Here is a 13,631-nt window from a genome sequence, read left to right as displayed (position 1 = left end):
TCAGGGTGCATTCGTTTTTCTACGAAGGACTCGTGATATCTAAGTGCAAAGGACACGGGTACTAGTCAGGTGTATTTATTTAAAATAATAAGTGCAAAATATTTACAGATTGAAAGGAATGTCTAATTACCGCGTTTATTCTTACCTACCATCAGGGTGGTAAATGAGTAACAGAATCCGAGGCTTCTAGAGTCAATGCTGAGTCTTTTTAGGCTGAAAAAATGAGGAGGGGAAGAGAGGGAAATATCTGGTCACTGAGGAGAGTGGTACACCTAATGTTGCTTTACTATCTAGCCAGATAAAAAGAAAACGTTGAAAAAGAGAATTTTATGGAATCATCATGCTAGTGCCGGATGGGAGGAAACACCACCTAGTGATATGCAGGCAAGTAATTTAAAATGTGCTGCTCATACCGAGGTGATTAATGGGCACGCATATTAGCCGAATCGTTCTTAAGTTGAGCCAAAACGGGAAGGTAGATTAAGTGCTGTCCAGATACTAAAGGTGGGAGTAAGTTAGAACCTGCCACCTCTCTGAGGTAAGTAAGTACTAAAAATCAATACAAGTGACCCTCTCAAAGCCCGTGTCGCGTAGTCGACACTCATGCATAAGGCATCAAGGAGGAATTACCTCTCATTCACATAGCGGGAATTCGTATGTTGTCCTGGCCGGAGCTCCAAGTTAGTTGGTACGGCGTATTAGTAACACGCGGGGGGAGCGCAGAGCGTCTCGGTTTCTATTCCTCCGGCGTCAGTGCAGGCGAAGATCAACTGCCACCGTTACGGCCATTGATTTAATTTTGCGGTGTGGGCGTGGCCTTAGCGTAACGTCGGAAGGAAGTGCCAGGTACTTCCGGGTTGCGGGACCGCGGGGAGGGACTACGGGGACACAGCGGGGTGACCCACAGTTACTATGGAGATAGACACTACTCACGGCAGATCTAAGATATGTTGCACTCAACAACTGGTGCACCACACTAGCGTGTTGACATATAGCAAACACAAGGAGGAAAACTGGAATTACTCAGCATAAATCTCGCTAAACATGAAAACAATATATCCCATCGAGTAAAACTGAAGTTAATCAGCATCAATCTTGCAAAGCATGGTAACAATTTCTCATAAGAAAATAAATAAAATAAATAAATAACAGTAGGGCTCAAGAAGTGTTTAAACATAATAATATGCCCTCGTGTATATATAACTCTGGAAATAAGTGGACAAATCAAATAGACAATACAGAAACAAAACTTCAGGACCAGTTCTAGCCTCCCTCATACATGAATAAAGGGTAGGACAGGACAGTAAGAGGAACTATCTCAGCGTAGCGATCATACCCAGTGATTGATCTCACTGAGCTCGTTCAGGCCATTGTCAATTGTATTCAAATACATTATCGTTTTAGCTTCAAATCTAGACAGAAGGCTATCAATGTTTCCTCCAGATATGTGTTTTAGCACAGTCCATTTGATGTCACTTGGACTGTGCTGGTACTCAAGACAATGTGAAACCATAGGTGCGTTCGTGGTTTTACATCTAATTCTGGAGCGATGTTGGGTCATACGAGCTTTGATAGCTTGAGTTGTTTTGCCTACATATAGTTTGGGGCAAGGGCAGATGGCACCATAGAGTACATTGTGTGTGTTGCAGTTCGTAAAAGCTTCATGTTTCACAAATTTGTTCCCGTACGTAAAAAGGGAGCCATCTATTGTGCTGTCACATGTGGAACAGTTCCCACATTTATGATGACCTTTAATCGGTGGTAAGGTAAGCATTGTGCGAATAGATTGAACAGTTTTCTTCTTTTCTGTATTCGCATGTACCAATTTATCTTTTAGACTTTGGTTTTTCTTGAGTGCAAAAATAGGAAGTGATTGTAACGGGACTAGCGATTTCACAGTCGACCAATTCTTCCGTACAATTTTTTTCATATTGTTGGTGCACCCTGAAAATGTGGTAACTCACACAAGGGGGGGGTTATCTTCTCATGGTTTCGGTGTTAGCAATGTCTCTCTGGGAACATACCAAGCTCTCTTCATAGCTCTTTTCAAAAGCTTCTTCGGGTAATTCCTGGCAGTTAGTTTCACCATGAGGGCGTTAGCGTTTTCAAAATAATCGTCCTTCTTCTTGCAGTTGCGTTTTATTCTTAAAAACTGACTAAAGGGTAAGTTTTCTCTAAGGTTGCGTTGATGAAAACTCGAGAAATGAAGTATGGTGTTTCTATCTGTTTCCTTCTTGTACAAGGTCGTATATATGCTTCCTTCTTCGTGTCTTATCATTAGGTCTAAAAAATTCATCTCCGTTTTATTGTAATTCAGCGTGAATTGAATATCGCTATTTCTGTGGTTAATCCAATTAAAGAAGTCCAGAAGTTGTTCTTTTGATCCACGCCAAAGCATATAAACGTCATCAATGTCACGATACCACATTTTAATGTGGCCATCGTATGGATTGTTGGAATAAATCCACCTGTCTTCGAAAAAGGCCATAAACATAATGGCCATTTCCGGTGCAAATGGACATCCCATTGCGGCTCCTTTGATTTGCACAAATTGGGATCCATTGAAGGTAAAGAAGTTGTATTTCAAACAGATTTCTGCCATCTGCCGTATGAATCCGGTAGGGACATTGTGGGGGCGTTCACGTTTTTCCAAGAAGAATTCGATTGCCTCCAACCCTTCTGACTGTGGAATGTTAGTGTACAAACTAACAATATCAAGTGTGACCAGATATTCTTCTTGCTCATCAACTTGAAAAGATGGTCATAAAGAGATTGGTGTGAGACCATATCAAAAGTTGTCAAGAAGAATCAGCAGTGCTTTCTAACCTTTCTCCAAAGACAGGCTTGAATTGCCTGTAATATAAGGGAGAGCAGTTTCAGCTGCATAGATCAGACCAAACTGTATCAAGAATATTATGGTTTTCATTGAAACATGATAGCGGTGTGTAAACTTCGGATTCAGACACTTTGGCAGGAAAGGGAAGAAGCATAGTAAGTCAGAATGGAAGGGTTTGCATCAGCTTTTTAAGAGAGAAGGGGGTGGGGGCACACTGCCTCACATCCCAGTACTCAATTTGCCCCAATGCATCATGATCTAAGAGAGAATTGACTATGGGACTTTCCCAATCGGTGAGCCCTCTCAGGGCTCCTGGCACTGAAGCGTGAGCACCATTAGGTCTCACACACATGTCTGCCTGAAGAGGAGGTATTCGAGGCTTCTCAGACATGCAGGCACTGCAGAATGAGAAGTATGATTTCCACTCAGAAACCCAGGCACTGAAGCATGAAGGTTTTAAGACCTGGCAGAGGCTCAGGCACAAACGCACAAGAAACACAGTACCTCAGACCCATTCACTTGGGCAGGTGGGCCTTCTAGAGACCCCAGTGCTGGAGCATGAGAGTATGTGGTAGCTCTCCAACATGAGCACTGAAGTAGAAAAGAGAAGTATAAGCCGTTGTCACGCACCCAGGAACTGGACTTGAGGTGTATACGGCCTCTCACAGATCCATTCTCTGGAGCATAAATGGAAGAGTATTTGCATCAGAGCATGAAGGGCAGGAGAGGGGTATGAGAGCTCCAGGCACAGCTGCAGGTGAGATACGATGCCTCTAAAGGCCCTAGCACTCAGTCATGAGGGGAGTGAGGTCTCCTGGAGACCTAGGTACGACATAATGAGATGTATAAAGAAATATAGCCCCCTGGGAAATCAACTTCTCCAAAGTGCAGGTCAGACAGAGGGCGAGGTCAGACAGGCAGTGAGTGTCTGGCAAGCAGCCACCCCCACCTTTTTCACCCCCAACCCATATAACTTTTTATTTTTTTAGCACTTGAGTTACTCTCTTGACTTTGATTAGTGTGTTGTTCCTGTCTCGGATTCAGAAAGCTAATAAAGAACTGACTTTTTCCAAACTAACATAATCCATTCTCAGCTGGCGTTCTTCTCCGCAGAGCGCCTAGACGCCCTTGGGCATTTGTGCGCTATATAAATCTTACAGTCAAATCAAATCAAATCAAATCACATCCAGACCTAGCCGGCTTGTGCACCCATAGACCATGCTGGTTCGTTTTGAGCTCAGTGTGTTCATGGGCATGTGGCCAGCACCCATCTCAACAACCTGAGGTTGGAGTCCCTCCATGGTGTCCATAAAATCAACTCACGTGAACTCCAAGATACAGTCTTCTTCCTGTGCAATTAGCCATGACGCTGTAGTTGTCAATGTAGTTGGTTTGTGATGGATTAAAACCATGATCTCTTGACTTGGTAAGAGTATTCTGCATCATTCAGAAACTCTGTCCATCACCACCCCCTTTTTCCCAAATCGATTTTATCCACACTCAGTGTGGGAGGGTATGCTCAGACGTGAGTCCCTTGCTCATTGCACCATCAGGATTCAGGCAAGCCGGGCCGATGAAGGCTGTGATGCCAGAAACCGGTCCCCGGAAGCTTGTTTCCTTCCCAGTATAAGAATTGGCTTGGTAGTTTGGTTTGCCCTGTTCCCATCATGCACTGGGACAGGTACAGACTAATTTGCATGTAGCCAGGTTCTGAGCTGGGATGGTGCAGTGAGCTAAAAAACGGTGATGGATTAAAACCATGATCTCTTGACTTGGTAAGAGTATGCTGCATCATTCAGAAACTCTGTCCATCACCACCCCCTTTTTCCCAAATCGATTTTATCCACACTCAGTGTGGGAGGGTATGCTCAGACGTGAGTCCCTTGCTCATTGCACTATCAGGATTCAGGCAAGCCGGGCCGATGAAGGCTGTGATGCCAGAAACCGGTCCCCGGAAGCTTGTTTCCTTCCCAGTATAAGAATTGGCTTGGTAGTTTGGTTTGCCCTGTTCCCATCATGCACTGGGACAGGTACAGACTAATTTGCATGTAGCCAGGTTCTGAGCTGGGATGGTGCAGTGAGCTAAAAAACGGTGATGGATTAAAACCATGATCTCTTGACTTGGTAAGAGTATTCTGCATCATTCAGAAACTCTGTCCATCACCACCCCCTTTTTCCCAAATCGTTGGTTTGTTTTGTGGCTTTTAGATGTTCACAAACCATTAAATTCATAAACCCTTATTACCACCAAAGAGATGCAAAGTAACCCATTTTGGCTGGAAGGTATCAACCAAAGACTCAACTACTGCATCTGTTCGAAGCGTTGCAGGCAGTAGGCGATCACAGATGTTATGTTAGTAGGAATTTGATATTGCGCACCTATCATCCCCGAAGGGACATCTTGGCGCTGAGATGGCAGAGTCAGGATCATCCAGTTACTTTTGCTTGCTGCAATACATTGGGTTGTGTTCCGAGTTTCATGGATATTACAGACTTACAAGCTTGGCATGGAGTGAATAGCCAGGGGTCCTATATTCATTAACATGTATTGTATTAACATCTGTTTTTACAGGTTAGAGTTTTCTACAAGAGGCCACCATTCTCAATGTGTCATTTCGGGTTGATTGTATCATTACTGTGTTACATTTGTGTGTTGTGTGCATTTGTTTTTTGCTGGTTATTGTTTATTTGTTAACTATGAAAAGAATCAAGGAGGTGTAACTGAAGCCAGCTGTCTGCGGTGGAAGTGGTGTCTTGAGCACCGGTTACCAGGGACCCCCAGCTCTCTCCCTTTGAGGAGGTTCAATGTCCTCTGCGACTGCTAGCCCCAGAGAGGTCAACCTGACCCACAGAGTCCACGCTAATGAGCTCTGAAGGCACTGCTAAGAGCAGGGCAGCAGGAAGCATGCACAGTGCTGCCCAACATGGTAACACCGCTGCACGCAGAGCAGCCATTATTGTAGAGATGGTCTATCTGTCCGCTGCAGTCTACCCTATAGAATAAATCTGAGTCGAAATCAATCCTTCACATGCCTCCATTTGCTCTCATGTCAGCAGAAGGCTCTTTTCGTGTCTAAGTTATTCCTCTTTGTTAATATATGGGGCAGCTTCACAGTGCAAGTTATGGACTACAATTGCAAATTGTATTTATGTAGCCCTTACTACCCCTAGCGAGGTCTTGAATCGCTTTTCGGCGAGTAGCACACTACTTCAAAACCCAAGGTGGATTAGCAGAGGGAAAATAGGAATTCCTATTGGGAGTGGTGGACATGTGCGCCTGTTAGTTGGATTAATAGGATAAAGGCGGGATGAGGGAGGGAAAAGTTTGGGAAGGGTTATTTGGGAGTTCGTAGTAGCATGAGAGGTTTGGGATGAGTCAGGGAGTGGAGGCAGAGGGATAGTTTAAAAGAAGTATAGGATGAGCCATAGAGTAACGGTTTGGAGAGAGTTGTAAAGGCTTTTTTTTTTTTTAACATTTGTCCTCTGCAGCTTGAGGATCCTGGAACGAGCAGCGTATGATTATGCCTTAGTGTGTGAGCATATTGCAAAGATTTACAACAGCTCATCAAACACGCATGTAAGGTGGGAGGCCAGGGGCCAGGCAATACAAAAGACAATCTGGTTTATCAAACAATCAGTCTCTAGTAACCAGCCCGTGAAGACGACATTTTAACTACCAAACCTTAGCACCCGTATCAAATTTGCAAAAAGGTTGAACTGGCAATCTCTCGCCGTTTTACTAATGTATATAAGCCATCCATTTATTATGTTTGATAGTAATGTACGTAAACTCACTTCTTTTATGATTTTGTTTTTAATCAATGGTTGTTTTAACTCTTTTTATTTGTATGTAAGTCATGTTGCAAATGGTTTTAAGTAACTGTGCAATATAAAATAAAAACTCATTCATTCATTTTATTCAGGTGCCTATGAACTACTTTGCCCACATCTGTATGGTGTTCACCTATATTTCTGGCACAGCATGCGTACCCATGGGTTTGGAAAAGAGTGAAGTTTCACAAATATCTTAGCACGCCCTTGCTTTTACATGGAAAATGCTTTTGTCATGAAATGTGATCCCTTGTAACACCCAGTCTGTTGCAGTTCCCTCACAGTCACTGCAGGGGTTAATATTGGCCATTGAGTTTAGTTAACTGTTGGAGAAGCCTTGTGTGTGTTTGTTAGTAAGCACCCACAGAGCTGCGACTGTGTGTGGATGTTAGCCTCGTTGCACTTAATTTCCCTGACCACTCTTCTGTCCCTAGGTATGGCTTATACAGCCAGGGGTGATGCATACAGGGCCAAATTCACAAAGTCATTGCAGGAATAAGTTCAACATACGCCTGCATATTGGCCTGACTTACGATTTCAAATTCACTTATGAAACTCACAAAACGTCACCTTGCCTTCGTAAAGGGATTTTCTGATGCAGAACAGTATCCAGTATAGTGTGATAGTATGCCCTCAATACCCACCCACCCCCCCATTTCATTCAACCCCCCCCCCACACCCACAGAGACATAGAGTCGGTGTTAAACATCCCTGATGCTCTGGAAAGTTTGTGGGCGCTGCTATTGTGAGCAGCATTCACAAACGTCTCCGAACCCCATTCCTAACCAGGAAAGAGAAATATATATATATATATATATATATATATATATATATATTCACTGAAAAAACCATAGGTTTCACACATGTTATAGTTAGCTGTACATTTTACTGATAAAAAACCAATGAAATTCCCCCGTTATAGTTACTGTAGGCAACTATAACTCACGCGACCGCAATCCTCTGCTGATGCTAATACTGTATTTAGACACTTATTTGCCCATGTCTTCTTCCATTAAATTTTAGCTATACATATATTACAAATATTTTTTTTTCATAAAGACACATATGTCATCAGCAGAGGATTACGGTCGCGTGAGTTATAGTTGCCTACAGTAACTATAATGGGGGAATTTCATTGGTTTTTTATCAGTAAAATGTACAGCTAACTATAACATGTGTGAAACCTATGGTTTTTTCAGTGAATTTGCAAGGTTTTTTAAATGCTAATTCCTAACTATAACGTGTGTGAAACCTATGGTTTTTTCAGTGAATTTGTACGGTTTTTTAAATGCTAACTTACTTTGCGCCATTCGTGGCGTGCGCGCCCACTTAACGCAGTTCGCACCGTGCGCGCACAGTGAGCAAGCGGTGCACTTCGCGCACCGCGTGCCCACTTTACGCAGTTAGTGCCATGCACGCACGGTGGTCACGCGGTGCGCTACGCGCACCGCGTGCCCACATTATGCGAGATGGGCCATGTACGCACGATGCGCTTCGCGCACCGTGCGCACATGGGGGACATATTATGCGCATCGTTGTGAAATGTTTTGTTTATTAATTTCAATTATTTCATAAGCCATGCACAAATGGTGCCCTTCGGGCACCATTTGCACATGGGGTGGGGAGAGTGTGGATACTTTTATTTATTTTTTTTAATTTTTACCGTACGCGTACGGTAAGCGTAATCGGCGATTTTTTGAAAAAAAAAAAAAAAATTTTTTTGGCCTTGTGGGTTGTTTGGGGGCCCGTATATCATTGCTGGGTGATTATTATTTCAATATACTGCCCCTTTACCCATTTTTGGGCTTCATTTATGCTGCCCTACTCAGAGTGCGAGAGAGAAAATGGCGGCCGCCGCTTCCTGGTTTCGGCCGATTCGAATGTTTACTAAGATCTAAGAGCCAATCAGAATCGTGCTCGCGCACGTCACCGTACGCGTACGGTAAGCGCACCGTAAGCGCACCGTAAGCTGGCTCAGATATATATATTGATTTAAAGGCTATTTTCTCAGAATCTACTGAACAGATTTACACCAAACCTACAAAAGGCACTTCCTTGACCTGAGGACTACCTCTCTGCCAAATTTCAAGTAATTCTGTTCAGCCGTTCGGGCTGTAGCTGTGTCTAAAGGTCCTATGGAAAAATGCATGGGAAAAACGCGTTTTGGGACCCCCTTTTATCTCAGCCCCCGTTTGAAGAATTCCCCCGAGACTTTCAGGGTAGGAGCGGAGCATAGCGCCCCACCTATTTTGAAAAATTCGCGAGGATTCGTCGACCGGCGCAAAAGTTATTCAAAATAGAATGTTGCGGATTTCCTATGGAAACAGGGTCCTAACTATAACTACCTACTGGCGACCGCCAGTAGGTAATATATATATATATATATATATATATATATATATATATATATATATATTCACTGAAAAAACCATAGGTTTCACACGTTATAGTTAGCTGTACATTTCACTCGTACAAAACCAATGAAATTACCCCGTTATAGTTAGTGCAGGCAACTATAACTCACGCGACCGCAATCCTCTGCTGATGCTAATACTGTATTTAGACACTTATTTGCCAATGTCTTCTTCCATTAAATTTTAGCTATACATATATTACAAATATTTTTTTTTCATAAAGACACATATGTCATCAGCAGAAGATTGCGGTCGCGTGAGTTATAGTTGCCTGCACTAACTATAACGGGGGAATTTCATTGGTTTTTTACGAGTGAAATGTACAGCTAACTATAACATGTGTGAAACCTATGGTTTTTTCAGTGAATTTGCAAGGTTTTTTAAATGCTAATTCCTAACTATAACGTGTGTGAAACCTATGGTTTTTTCAGTGAATTTGTACGGTTTTTTTAAATGCTAAGTTACTTTACGCCATTCGTGGCGTGCGCGCCCAGTTAACGCAGTTCGTTACGTGCGCGCACAGTGCGCTTCGCGCACCGTGCGCGCACAGTGAGCACGCGGTGCGCTTCGCGCACCGCGCGCCCACTTTACGCAGTTAGTGCCGTGCACGCACGGTGGTCACACGGTGCGCTGCGCGCACCGCGTGCCCACGTTATGCGGGATGGGCCATGTACACACGATGCGCTTCGCGCACCGTGCGCACATGGGGGACATATTATGCGCATCTTTGTGAAATTTTTTTTTTCTTTTTTACCTGTAATAAGCCATGCACAAATAGTGCCCTTCGGGCACCATTTGCACACGGGGTGGGGAGGGTGTGGATAATTTTTTTTTTTTTAAATTTTTTACCGTACGAGTACGGTAAGCGTAATCGGCAATTTTACGAAAAAAAATATATTTTTTTATTTAGGCTTGGGGGTTGTTTGGGGACCCCAATATAAATGCTGGGTGGTTAGGATCTCAAGAAACTGCCTCTTTAGACATTTTTTGGCATCGTTTTTGCTGCCCAACTCAGAGAGCGAGAGAGAAAATGGCGGCCGCCGCTTCCTGGTTTCGACTGATTCGAATGTTTACTAAGATCTAACAGCCAATCAAAATCGCGCTCGCGCACGCCACCGTACGCGTACGGTAAGCGCACCGTAAGCGCACCGTAAGCTGGCTCAGATATATATATTGATTTAAAGGCTATTTTCTCAGAATCTACTGAACAGATTTACACCAAACCTACCAAAGGCACTTCCTTGACCTGAGGACTACCTCTCTGCCAAATTTCAAGTAATTCTGTTCAGCCGTTCGGGCTGTAGCTGTGTCTAAAGGTCCTATGGAAAAATGCATGGGAAAAACGCGTTTTGGGACCCCCCTTTTATCTCAGCCCCCGCTTGACGAATCCCCCGAGACTTTCAGGGTAGGAGCAGAGCATAGCGCCCCATTAGTTTTGAAAATTTCGCGAGGATTCGTCAACCAGCGCCAAAGTTATTCAAAATAGAATGTTGCGGATTTCCTATGGAAACAGGGTCCTAACTATAACTACCTACTGGCGACCGCCAGTAGGTAATATATATATTCAGTGAAAAAACCATAGGTTTCACACATGTTATAGTTAGCTGGACATTTTACTGATAAAAAACCAATAAAATTCCCCCGTTATAGTTAGTGCAGGCAACTATAACTCACGCGACCGCAATCCTCTGCTGATGCTAATACTGTATTTAGACACTTATTTGCCCATGTCTTCTTCCATTAAATTTTAGCTATACATATATTATAAATATTTTTTTTTCATAAAGACACATATGTCATCAGCAGAGGATTGCGGTCGCGTGAGTTATAGTTGCCTGCACTAACTATAACGGGGGAATTTCATTGGTTTTTTATCAGTAAAATGTCCAGCTAACTATAACATGTGTGAAACCTATGGTTTTTTCACTGAATTTGCAAGGTTTTTTAAATGCTAATTCCTAACTATAACGTGTGTGAAACCTATGGTTTTTTCAGTGAATTTGTACGGTTTTTTAAATACTATGTTACTTTACGCCATTCGTGGCGTGCGCGCCCACTTAACGCAGTTCGTTCCGTGCGTGCACGGTGTGCTTCGCGCACCGTGCGCGCACAGTGAGTACGCGGTGCACTTCGCGCACCGCGCGCCCACTTTACACAGTTAGTGCCGTGGATGGGCCATGTACGCACGATGCGCTTCGCGCACCGTGCGCACATGGAGGACATATTCAGCGCTTCGTTGTGAAAGTTAATCGTTTCGATTTCTAAATTGTTATATGCCATGCACAAATGGTGCCCTGCGGGACACGTCTGCACACGGGGTGGGGAGAGTGTGGATAATTTTTTTTTATTTATTTATTTTTACCGTACGGTAAGCGTAATCGGCGATTTTTCGCAAAGTGCCTTGGGGGTACTTTGGGGACACATACATCAAAGCTAGGTGGTTAGAAGCTGTCTAACCAGTCCGTTTATATGTTTTTGGCCTTCGTTTATCCTCACCCCATCAGAGTTCAAGAGAGAGAAAATGGCGGACGCCGCTTCCTGGTTTCGAACGATTCGAATGTTTACTAAGATCTAACAGCCAATCAGAATCGCGCTCGCGCACGGCACCGTACGCGTACAGTAAGCTTACCGTAAGCGCACCGTAAGCTGGCTCAGATATATATATTGATTTAAATGCTATTTTCTCAGGAACTACTGAACAGATTTACACCAGACCTACAAAAGGCACTTCCTTGACCTGAGGACTACCTCTCTGCCAAATTTCATGTTACTCTGTTCAGCCGTTCGGGCTGTAGCTGTGTCTAAAGGTCCTATGGAAAAATGCATGGGGAAAACGCGTTTTGGGACCCCCCTTTTATCTCAGCCCCCGCTTGACGAATCCCCCCGAGACTTTCAGGGTAGGAGCGGAGCATAGCGCCCCATTAGTTTTGAAAATTTCGCGAGGATTCGTCAACCGGCGCAAAAGTTATTCCAAATAGAATGTTGCGGCTTTCCTATGGAAACAGGGTCCTAACTATAACTACCTACTGGCGACCGCCAGTAGGTGATATATATATATATATATATATATATATATTATCTACTGGCGGTCGCCAGTAGATAGTTATAGTTAGGACCCTCTTACCATAGGAAATCCGCAACATTCTATTTTGAATAACTTTGGCGCCGGTCGACGAATCCTCGCAAAATTTTCAAAATAGGTGGGTCGTTGAGCTCCGCTCCTACCCTGAAAGTCTCGGGGGGATTCGTCAAGCGGGGGCTGAGATAAAAGGGGGGTCCCAAAACGCGTTTTTCCCATGCATTTTTCCATAGGACCTTTAGACAGAGCTAGAGCCCGAACGGCTGAACAGAATTTAATGAAATTTGGAAGAGAGGTAGTCCTCAGGTCAAGGAAGTGCCTTTTGTAGGTTTGGTGTAAATCTGTTCAGTAGATTCTGAGAAAATAGCCTTTAAATCAATATATATATCTGAGGCAGCTTACGGTGCGCTTACGGTGCGCTTACCGTACGCGTACGGTGACGTGCGCGAGCGCGATTCTGATTGGCCGTTAGATCTTAGTAAACATTCAAATCGGTCGAAACCAGAAAGCGGCGGCCGCCATTTTCTCTCTCGCACTCTGACAGGGGGTTGAAAAACAAAGTGCAAAAACATGTAAAGGGGCTGTTTAGACAGCTCCCAAGCACCTAGCCATGTCGAGGGAGTCCCCAACGATCCCCCAAGTGAAAAAAGGCAATTTTAATTTTTTCGAAAATTTCGCCGATTATGCTTACCGTACGCGTACGGTAATAAATAATTAAAAAAAAAAAAAATATCCACATTCTCCCCACCCTGTGTGCAAATGGTGCCCGAAGGGCACCATTCGTGCATGGCTTATTACAGCAAAAGCAAAACATATATTTTACCTGTCACAACGCTGCTCATCATATGTCCTCCATGTGCGCACGGTGCCCATCTAGCGTAACGTGGGCACGCGGTGCGCGAAGCGCACCGCGTGCTCACTGTGCGCGCACGGTGCGCGAAGCGCACCGTGCGCGCACGGAACGAACTGCGTTAAGTGGGCGCGCACGCCACAAATGGCGTAAAGTAACTTAGCATTTAAAAAACCGTACAAATTCACTGAAAAAACCATAGGTTTCACACACGTTATAGTTAGGAATTAGCATTTAAAAAACCTTGCAAATTCACTGAAAAAACCATAGGTTTCACACATGTTATAGTTAGCTGGACATTTTACTGATAAAAAACCAATGAAATTCCCCCGTTATAGTTACTGTAGGCAACTATAACTCACGCGACCGTAATCCTCTGCTGATGACATATGTGTCTTTATGAAAAAAAAATATTTGTAATATATGTATAGCTAAAATTTAATGGAAGAAGACATGGGCAAATAAGTGTCTAAATACAGTATTAGCATCAGCAGAGGATTACGGTCGCGTGAGTTATAGTTGCCTACAGTAACTATAACGGGGGAATTTCATTGGTTTTTTATCAGTAAAATGTCCAGCTAACTATAACATGTGTGAAACCTATGGTTTTTTCAGTGAATC

Source organism: Triturus cristatus, chromosome 3_1, assembly GCF_964204655.1.
Source record: "Triturus cristatus chromosome 3_1, aTriCri1.1, whole genome shotgun sequence".
Classification (NCBI taxonomy): domain Eukaryota; kingdom Metazoa; phylum Chordata; class Amphibia; order Caudata; family Salamandridae; genus Triturus; species Triturus cristatus.
Note: the sequence above shows the minus strand (reverse complement) of the source record.